Source organism: Athene noctua, chromosome 11 (assembly GCF_965140245.1).
Source record: "Athene noctua chromosome 11, bAthNoc1.hap1.1, whole genome shotgun sequence".
Lineage (NCBI taxonomy): Eukaryota > Metazoa > Chordata > Aves > Strigiformes > Strigidae > Athene > Athene noctua.
In genome coordinates, this window is record NC_134047.1 from 23596512 (window position 1) to 23606437 (window position 9926).

Sequence of the window (9926 nt, forward strand, 5' to 3'; positions counted from 1 at the left end):
GACAAGATGCTCTGCTCTGTGGTAGGGTGTCCCCAGCTGCCCCTGTCCCAGGACACCACAGCCTTGCTCCTACTATGAGGCTGTAACATGCTCATGAGGAGAGAAGAGGCTCAAAGGATGCTGGAAACAAGGGGGAAGGACGCACGTGGCCCATGGCCTTATCTCCACTGGTCTGAGAAGAAACGTTGGAGGCCTCCTGCTCTCCTTTCTGGTGCTTCTCAGGACACTGACAGGGAGTGGACGGGGCGTGGAGCTGAGAATTGGGATGTTCACTCATCAGAGTGAGTAAATTGGGGTTACATCCCATTTCTTGAGGGTGCTGTGAATTTCTGGCACTTTGGAGATTTGTGTTTCCTTTCCACCTGGTTTGTGGGCAGCTCTAGGTGGACATGCTGTCTGCTGCCCTTGCCTCTGGTGAGAACACTGCTCACTACACCCAATTCCTGTCCCTTCAGGTGGCCTCCCACTTTGACACAAAGCCATTAAAGAGTTACTTTCAGTTATTAGCTGCTTCCCTCGGATGTCAAGGTTAGGCTGACTGGCCAGTGCTCCTCCCAGACACGAGTGCTAGATGGCCATTGAAACCATGGAGGATTGGGTACGTTGGCAAAATGTTCTATTTTAAGGACACGCTTATATTTAAATGCTGGCCTGTGGACACGTGTTCTTCAGTTCAAATGAGTCATATAACAGTCAGTTTGCTTACTGAGGTCCCTAGACACAGTTAGCCCTTAGTTACATTTCATGTGACAGCTAAGGACCAGACCGCCACATCAGCAATCAGAATAATCAAGTTCAGGCTGCTGACTCAAACTGGCCTCTGAATGGAGCCGTTTAGGGTAAACCGACGTGCTCAGGCTGCGTCTGCTGTGACAGGAGGGTGATGCTGCGTGCACATGTTTGATACCAGAATTTAGCCTTTGCTTTCGGATTGCAGCAAACGAGCACAGGGCTGGGCCTCGAGGGCTGTGGCGTGCCTGGGACCGTGGTGGAGTCCACAGCACGGAGAGGTTCCCCCTCGGCCTTTATCTTTATCTGCTAATTGTCCACAAGGTGTCAGAGTTAATCAAGATTTCATTGCTTTGCCCTCGTTAAGGTATTTTTCTAACCCCAAGGGAGTAGGGCTGTCTGAGCGGTGGGAGGCAGAGGCGATGGTGTGACTGTGTTCTCATGAGTTTGTGTTGCTGAAACAACCCAAACTGAAAAACTCTTGTGTTGCTGAATCACAGAGCGGTTTGTGTTGGAAAGGACCTTAAAGACCATCTAGTTTCAACCCCCCTGCCCCGGGCAGGGACACCTTCCACTAGCCCAGGTTGCCCAAAGCCCCGTCCAACCTGGCCTTGAACCCTTCCAGGGAGGGGGCAGCCACAGCTGCTCTGGGCAGCCTGTGCCAGGGCCTCACCATTATTTCCTAATAACTGATACTGGGAAAAAAGTGCTCCCAGAAGTAGTCCTCATTGCTGGTATTTACAGGGAGAAGGGTCCTGAAGAGCTGCACTTTGGACACTAGGGAACTGCTTTGAACTTTGGAGCTAAAAGGTTATAAAATCCAGCCTGTGGAAATGCAGGTGATGACCCATTCCCACCATCCTGTGCAAATATAACACTGTGATGGTGAACGGGAGACATACGGCCCATGGAGTCAGAGAAAGCCTCTCCTTTACATTCATTGAACTCAGAGTCGGGCCATTCACAATGAAGTGGTCCGAGCAGAATGACCTGGCTGGCAGTGCAAAAGCTTTAACACTTTTAATATATATGTGGGTGATGGCTGGCTCATCAGAACTGGGCACTTTCTGAGAGTGAATGACTTCATTGCAAAGTCATAAAAATATGGGATTAAACCACCTCCTTAGGCAAAATGCACCCAGGCATATGCACAAGGGATTACAAAACGATTGTACTTCTGCTCTTCCTCCCAGTCTTGTTCAGACTGAAGCTTAGTCCCACACTGTCCCTTTATCTTCCCACAGGTGCACAAAGGCAGACACACAGAGATAGCACTGAATGTCGGTCTGAAATTAGGTCCCTAAATCTGTAAAGAAAACAAAGTCATTCGCTGTGTGTACAGCAAAGGCAGAAAAGCTCCAGCAGATTTTATCAATGCTTATTTAGATTTTGCAGGGAGACAGCTCCTACTGCAACATTGCTTTCAGAATACGAAATATTTTTTTAAATTGGTAGCAAATAAATACACTGTTATCCAACTGCTGGTTTTTACATTCCAACTAGAGTCTGTATTTCTGAGGCTGTTGCAATAAGGACATAATTAAGCGTGCACGCTATTACTTGTAGCTGGACATGTGGAAACTAAACGTGGCATCTCTAGGAAAAAAATGTTCATCTTGATAGGGCTGAGAAACACAGGACTGCTGTTCCAGAGTCCTGGATCTCTCTGGCATGCTGATCAGCAGACAGGATAATTGATTTGATTAAGGCACAAATGCCTCAATACTTGGCCCTCATTGCGTGGCCGTGAATCTCATGCGACTGCACTCGCACTTTGGTGTGAAACCTCTGCAGTCAGAAGTGGAACAGCAGTGGAAAGTTCTACAGTTAAGGGTACTTTTTTCTGGTTTTCTTCTTCCACAAAAAAAAAAAAAAAAAAAAAAAAAAAAAAAAAAAAAAAAAGAGGAGCAGATCTGGGTTGTCTGATCTGTTGTGATGAGGGGTTTTCATTTTGCAACACTAGTCTAATTATCACTTCTGCAGCTCCAGCAGCAGCAGAATCGGGACTCGGATGGGCAGCAGGGACATGGATGGGCAGCAGGACGCCGACAGCCTCGTCGGAGCACTTGCTCTGGGCTGGGCAAGGGCTGTCCCGCACATGGACTTCCATCATGGATGCAGCTCCCATGGCTGGTGATGTTTGCACCAAAGCCCAGCACTTTCACTTGACACCAGAAAAGATGCCCTTGAACAAAAATCACACTCTTACTTCACACATCCCACTGCTCCAGCCTGCTGCTGAAGTCCTCTCCTACATAAATCTGTGGCGAGCCAGATTCGACAAACTGACTCACCTTCGGTGCAATTCCCTTTTGATTGACTCTAAGAAATGTCAGATTCCGGGGTCACCCATTATGAACCCTGTCTATAAGTGCCAAACTGCCTATGTGCTATTTGCTGGGCTCCCACCGGGGCTGAGCTGCCGCTGCAAGTGAGTGCAAGCTCCTCAGTAAACCACCTTTTACAAAGCTCAGTTTGAAAGCTTCGGTCCGTGAAGTAAATCAAGTTTTAATCCAGACTGGTGACTGCAGTCTGAATTATGAATTAAAACTGCCTCAGGGTTCTCATTAACAAAAACAAGGCCAAGCAATTGTGTTATTTTTGCCGTATTGCTGTCCCCCTGGCTAATATTAATTTCCCACTGTTGCAACTCAAAGAGCGTTGGATGGCATGAAGACAGGCAGCATGCAGATTTATTTTTATGGTAATATAAATCACCGTCAGAAAAAAAAGCAGATTTGCGAGTTTCCCTTACTGTCAATTATGATTTTAAAATAAAACATATTCCCTGAGAAATCAGGCAAAAGAAGGAAATTGTGCCTAGTAATGACACCGGAGAACAGTTGGAGAACTGTTAATTGCCCACGCTGTAGCATTTTGCTTTCTCCTGCAACAACAGTTTCATGCAGCCGCCGTTTCAACCCCTCCATGTGTTCATACAGAGGATTGGCGCGCGAGCTGGGCTGCTGCTTTTTCAAGACTCAAAGCACCACAAATCTCCTCCTGGCAAGAGCCAACCCCTACGAGAAAGCCCAAGGAGTGCAACGTTTTCATAGGAAACAGGACAGGCTCGTTAAGGTTGGTTCTAGAACGCAAAGAGAGAGCTTAAAAGCAGCCTTACCTTTTTCAGGCAGAAACCCAGCTAAGAACAACTTGTGCTGTCAGGAGGAAGTGGAGTGTCCGGGCTGCACTGCACCAGCCTTGTTTACATGTGCACAGTGACCTGAATGACATCACGGGGTGCTGCAAGGTGCTGCTTTGCCTGCGGCTCACACTGGGGCTCACGCTGGGGCCCGCCTCGCAGCCCTCACCTGCTTCTGTGGGACTTGCTGGGCTCCAAGTCCCGCTCAGCTGAGCCCCGGCCAGGCGTACACACGGTTGCCTCAAAATCGGGTTTGTGTGCCTTCGCCCTTGGTGTTTCCTCTCCCGCTGCTCCGCCGGGATGGCTCGGCACTCCCCGGGCTGCTGAGTGGGGGAAGGTCACAAGTGGAGCTGGGTGCTGCTCTGGGTAGGGTACCCCTTCCTCCTCTCCCACTCTTCCTCCTCTCCAAGCATGAGCTGCCCATGGAAACACTCCCGAGGGTTGTGCTTGCTCCTCCCTGGGAAGTTCAGCTTTGCTCTTGCCTCCTGATCGCGGGGCGGTGGATGGTCATTGCTGTGCGCGGCTGGTGGCTGCTGTCCCCTTGCTGATGAAGTCCAACTTCCCAACAGCTTTTTATAGCACTCATGTAAGCCTTGCTTGACATTTTTCTTGAGCTAAACAAGAAGGCAGCTCGGTTTACACTTTCTGGAGTTCACAGAATCAGGATGGTTTGGGTCAGGAGGAACCTTAAAGAAGTTTGCTGCCAGCAGTGTCCAACAGTGGCACTTCTTAAACTGCTTCAAGCAGTGGGGTGAAATCCAGCCTCACTCTTACCCCAGGGGGTAAATCCATTAGTGAGGCCAGGACTCTACCCACTTAGAGGATCTAATTGTCTGGATTTTCAGAAAGCCACCAGGAATCTGCCCTGTTTTGCCTCTTGAGGATGGGCTGGCAGCACGTGGCTGTCCCTGTGGCTCACAGTTAAACTCTCTGCTCTGATGTGGTTTAAGAGGGTGAAGTGGAAGATCGCTGCAGCTACTGCCTGATATGGGGACAATATAGATGTCGATATCTGATTGCTCAGAAATCCAAAACTGATGGCTCTGATTCAATAAGAATGCCCCACCATGAGCACCCCCTAAAATGCAGTGCTGTGCTTCACAGACAGTCCCGTTTCCATGAGCCACCAAAGGCGGCTGGTAGAAGTTGGGAGGTTGTCAAGATGTTTATTTTAAAATTATTTATATGGGCTTCATGAAAAGCAATAGTGAGCTTTTGGCCGATGTTGCAGTGTTTATCAGTACATCCTGTTTAGCTGATTTTTTAAGTTGTTCATCGGCAATGGGAACATGTTAGGCGGAATTTATCCAGTCACAAAGTTGTCTTTAACATTAAATCACCGCACAATACTCTGCAGGCCAGCGAGCAAAGCGGAGCCTCGTGTGGGAACAGCAATTCAGAAACAGTTCACTGATTGGCCTCGCTAGCATTTGTGGAAAACAAACGTTATCAGCTCTTCTGCAGCTGCTCTCTTGTCTGCATGAACTTCCATCTGTAAGGCTCTCATCCCTCACTGGGTTGTCACTGGCAGACCTGACTGGTTTGAGCAAAAGCCACAATCTTTGGGGAAAGGAGAGATGAAGTTAATCACAGCTGCACCCGTGCATGTTGGTACGTGAAACGTTGCCGTCACAAACGTAAACTGCAACAATAAAAAAAGGATATTTGTGAAAATACACTGGATATTTAAGAACGGGTCTACTTACAGAAAGGATGCAGCTCCTGCTGTTGCTCTGTACCTGTGCACATAAACTGTTCTGGCAGTTTGGTTTAGAGCAGATTGTTGTATGAGATAATGTAGGACCAAGAAAGAGATTTAAAGGCACACGGCAGAGCACTTGCAGAATAGTTCTGCTGAATATCTTTGTGCTTAAGTTTATCCAGTGCAAAGCGGGGAGAATATTTTCCCGTCTGAAACGGGAGGATGTTTGCTGTCTAGACTTTTGGGAGACTCAGCTAAAAGGTTCGATACATTCAGAACACTTGTCCTGTACTGTGCACGCTTGGTGCTGGAAGCGGACTATGGCACAGCCAGCCTGGAGGCCTCGAACCTCGCTTGCCAGTTCTGCCTATCAGTTATCCTGCAGGCAAGGAGTGAGGAAGTGGCTTTTTCTGCGGATAAAACGGAACTTACTCCAGAGATTTTGCAGACGGTTATACTGGCTACAGGTGTACTTTCCCTATCGATCTATTTGCCCTAATTATGGAGGTAAAATGGATTTGCATAGCATGCCAAAGACTGTTCCCACTCTTGGTTATGGCTTACCAGAATCACGAGCTCGCCAGAAATATTTGCTACCATAACTGCCTACGTTAGAGAGCTTGGCCCCTGCAGAACAGCGTGAGCAGCATTTCCTGGAGCTCAGAGGAGGCGCTTGACCTCAGCACCTTTGTGCCGCTCTGGGTTGGTTCCTTGCAGAATGATTTTTGCGTCCTCGGCTGTAGAGATGAGAAGCCCATGTGGAACAACCTCCCTGGGCAGGGGCTGCCCGAGCCATCGGGTTTAGCCGCGGTGGCAGACGGGATGTTTGGTGCTGAGGCACAGTGCTGCCAGCGTCACCGCTGTTAGGTAACAAGCAACGGAGCAATACGTGCTCTCACGGCTTTAAGGCAAAAAAACAGCTCCACGTTTGCCTGTTTGTCTGTTAGGAAGCTTGTTTCTATGTGCAAGAGTGAACCCCTGTAGAAACGTGTTACTGCACCTTTTTCATGCTTCTGTTTCCGAGTTCTTTTCCAGAATCCAAAATTAGGTTGCTGCTGTGTCTTATCGGGCAATAGCATCGGGGCGTTTTGGTTCACAGAATATTTGAAGCAGGGTTTTTTAGATATGCGTGTTTTTCACATGTACAAAGGAAGGAGTCACATGTGGAAAAAAATCTCAGTGAAATAAAATACAGCCCTTTAGTGGGAACCAGGGGAAAAACAACTGCATGTCTAAATTAGTAGTAGTATCACTATTAACATTTGCCTGAAATAAAGGTTTAGAGTTAGATTTCATGTCATAACATGGATAACATTTGTTTTGCTGTCAAGGCAAGCCTTCATGGTATGAAAAAGCAGATATTCAGTGAAAGATACTACCAAGAAGTTATGTGAGTTTGGTCAAAAGTTGTACTATAACAGAAAGTGAATATTTGTATCCCAATTGACTTATGGAGAATTAGACTGGCTTAAAGGAGTACAATGAATTATAATAGAAAGCGTAAAGCATATATGCAGATTAAAGTAAATATGTTGTTTATTCTAAAATCCTCTTGCATGCTGTAAATCAGATAACAGAAAGAGGAACACAGAATGGCAAACATTTCAAAATTCTGGACCTTTATCTATGTATTTGGGACCTCAGATGATAATCATTATTTCCCTTGAAAAACAAAACAAAACAAAACAAAAAACAAAAAGCAGGCATATTGAAAAGGTAAAAACTGGGTGTACTCTGAGAAATAATTTCTAATTACCTGTCTGCATTTTTATGGCAACTGAAATATCATTGCTCATTAGTGGCTCTTTTGCTGTTACAGAGCTACAATTACATGGTGTAGTTAAATCATGTTGTTAATCATTTCCTCTGGTCCTAGCACAGACGCACATGTTACTTTTGTCCAAAAGAGAGGCAGATTCTGTTTGAAATAGATAGGTTTTTAATTCAAAACAGACCATTTTCTAATAGAGAAGCCTGCTAGTTCTGTCTTAGTTCATCACTGACTACGTCCCACAACACTCGTTCCCTTCCGTGGGCTCTTGAAGCAGATAATGATGAACAGAACAGGCAAACAGAGAATGAACTGAAAATGTTCATATCCCAGTGTTTCTACAGTAACAGGAATATTCCTCTCTGACAGCAGAAGGAGAAAGGAAATCTTAGAATGTTTTGGAGTCTGGGGTACCCAAAACCTTGGAAGCTCACCCCAGATTTCATTCAGACCAGCTGAGCACCCTGAACTTCTGGAACTGGATGAAACTCTGAGGAGATTTTCTCATTTGGGGCTTGCCAACAGCAGCCGCAAGTATTTACCCATCAGAACCGTTGCTCTTTTGGTTTTGTTATTTACTTCTGAAGTTCTATTTTTCAGCAGAAACTAAAAGGAGGAAATATGTCTTCTACTCTAACACACCAGAGCCTCTGAGAAGTATTTTCCATGCAGCTGGTACTAAAAATAGCTTCATCAGCTAGTTGTCTTTGCTAAAACTTCTTTGCCATCCTTTACAGTTCAGAATCCCTTGACACACAGAATCCACTAACCTATGGCCTTTTGGAGGGGATAAAAAAAAATTTTGTAGGGGAGAGACCTGGGGGGAGAATGCATGCTTATTTTTGTCAGTGGTGATTTTAATTTCTTTGCCCCGTTTGTCTATTAGGCTTGCAAAAGTTCTCTTTCCAAGGGGATCTATGTAACAGTGAGTAACCCTGTAGCAGCTGCTGCAGGCCTGCAATGTGATTCCTTCTTCTTTGCACAGTGTATTGAACACATCCCTTGCGTGCCTTTAGCAGCTTTATGTGAACTGCCATTGCTCACTGCCTGGCTCACAGGAGGAGAAAGACTGGCACAAGCTGGTGAGATCCATCTAAATGTAAAGGCTGTACAATTAACAGGCCTTAGAGCTCTCTGCATAAAGATCTTACAGTATCAGGTCACCCAACTAAGGAAACCAAAATCAACATGGAAGCTGTCTTCTGGAGTTATGTCAACTCTAACATGCTGGTGACTAACCCCTCTCATATTGGCAAAGCCAATTGTAAGAGCAGTGGTCATGAAAGTCTGCAAGAGGGAACATGTACATCCTCAGGTTGTTGACATTGGGAACCTACCTGAAATATAATAACTGGCTTTCAGGAAATGAGATTTTCAACCTGTGTTGGAACCATGGGAGCACTCCCATGCCCAGAGCTCACCCTCCTGCCTAAGCCATCGGACACGGTCACTGTAAGGTGCGGTAGCGCCAGGCTCAGCAGGGCAAAGCTCGTGCAACTGGTGTGGGAAGATCCACGGTTCTGAGCTCAGGTATTTGCATGTTTGCAGTACTTCCTCTCAGCAGCCCGAAGGAGTTCCCATCCGTTACGTGACATTGCTTACCAGCATAGGAGCACGCATCGCGATTGAACGCACGTGGAGAGGCAGAGAAGTGGGCACCGGGAAGGCCAGAAGGAACGTGAGGCGGCTTCTTCAAAAGCCGTTGGTGTGCCAGCATCCTAGATACAGGCTGTGACATTTCAGCACCCTGCACATGATGGCTGCAAAGTGAAGGGCAAAAAGCTTTTTCATCTGAACTGGAACCCAAAAAAGTGATGAACTCCACAGGGGATTCCCGAGACTGGAAAACACCCTCCTAACAAATACAAGCAACCTCTGCTCATGATCTTCATCACATTTGCTTCATAAGGCTGTGCTTCCCCTTTCACTTCATCTGGGCAGACAGCAGCAAAGGTTTCAGCAAACAGAGAACTTAATTAAAATTAAAAACTAGGGATAACCTGTCAAGAATGAGGTCAGACTCCTAACATACGCAAAACATGTTGGTGCGCAGGTCAAACCACACAAGAGCTGAAGTCAAAGCAAGTCAACTAAACTCAGTATGTAGAAGTACTGGTAGGGACTTGGCACTAAAGCTAATCCCCTGTAAGCCCCTTTCATATCTTCTGCCCTAAACCAAAGCCAACTGGAGCTGAAGGAAGATGAAATCCTTCCCAACTTCACTGGCTGTCCTTCGAAGTAATAATCACGCGTGTGCAGCCAGCAGTGCGTGGGCTGAGGCCCAAGCAGCCGTACATGCCACTGGCAGGCCACGGGGCTAACAGGAATCCAGGCTGGAAAGCTCTCCTTGGTGTGCAGGCAGTAAAGAGGCCAAGAGGGTGCAGAAGGACTGGGAGATACAGGAAGAGGGAGCAGTGGGACCGTAATGGAAACACCTTCTACTCACGCTCTGTAGCACAAGACTCTGCAACAGATGGGGTATTTCCCAAGGGAGGTTAGCAGGTGTCTGCAGCCCCAGAAATTGTGCAGAGCTGGCAACATCATGCTGGACCGGTGTGGTAAAAAGCCCATCAGGTGCTGTG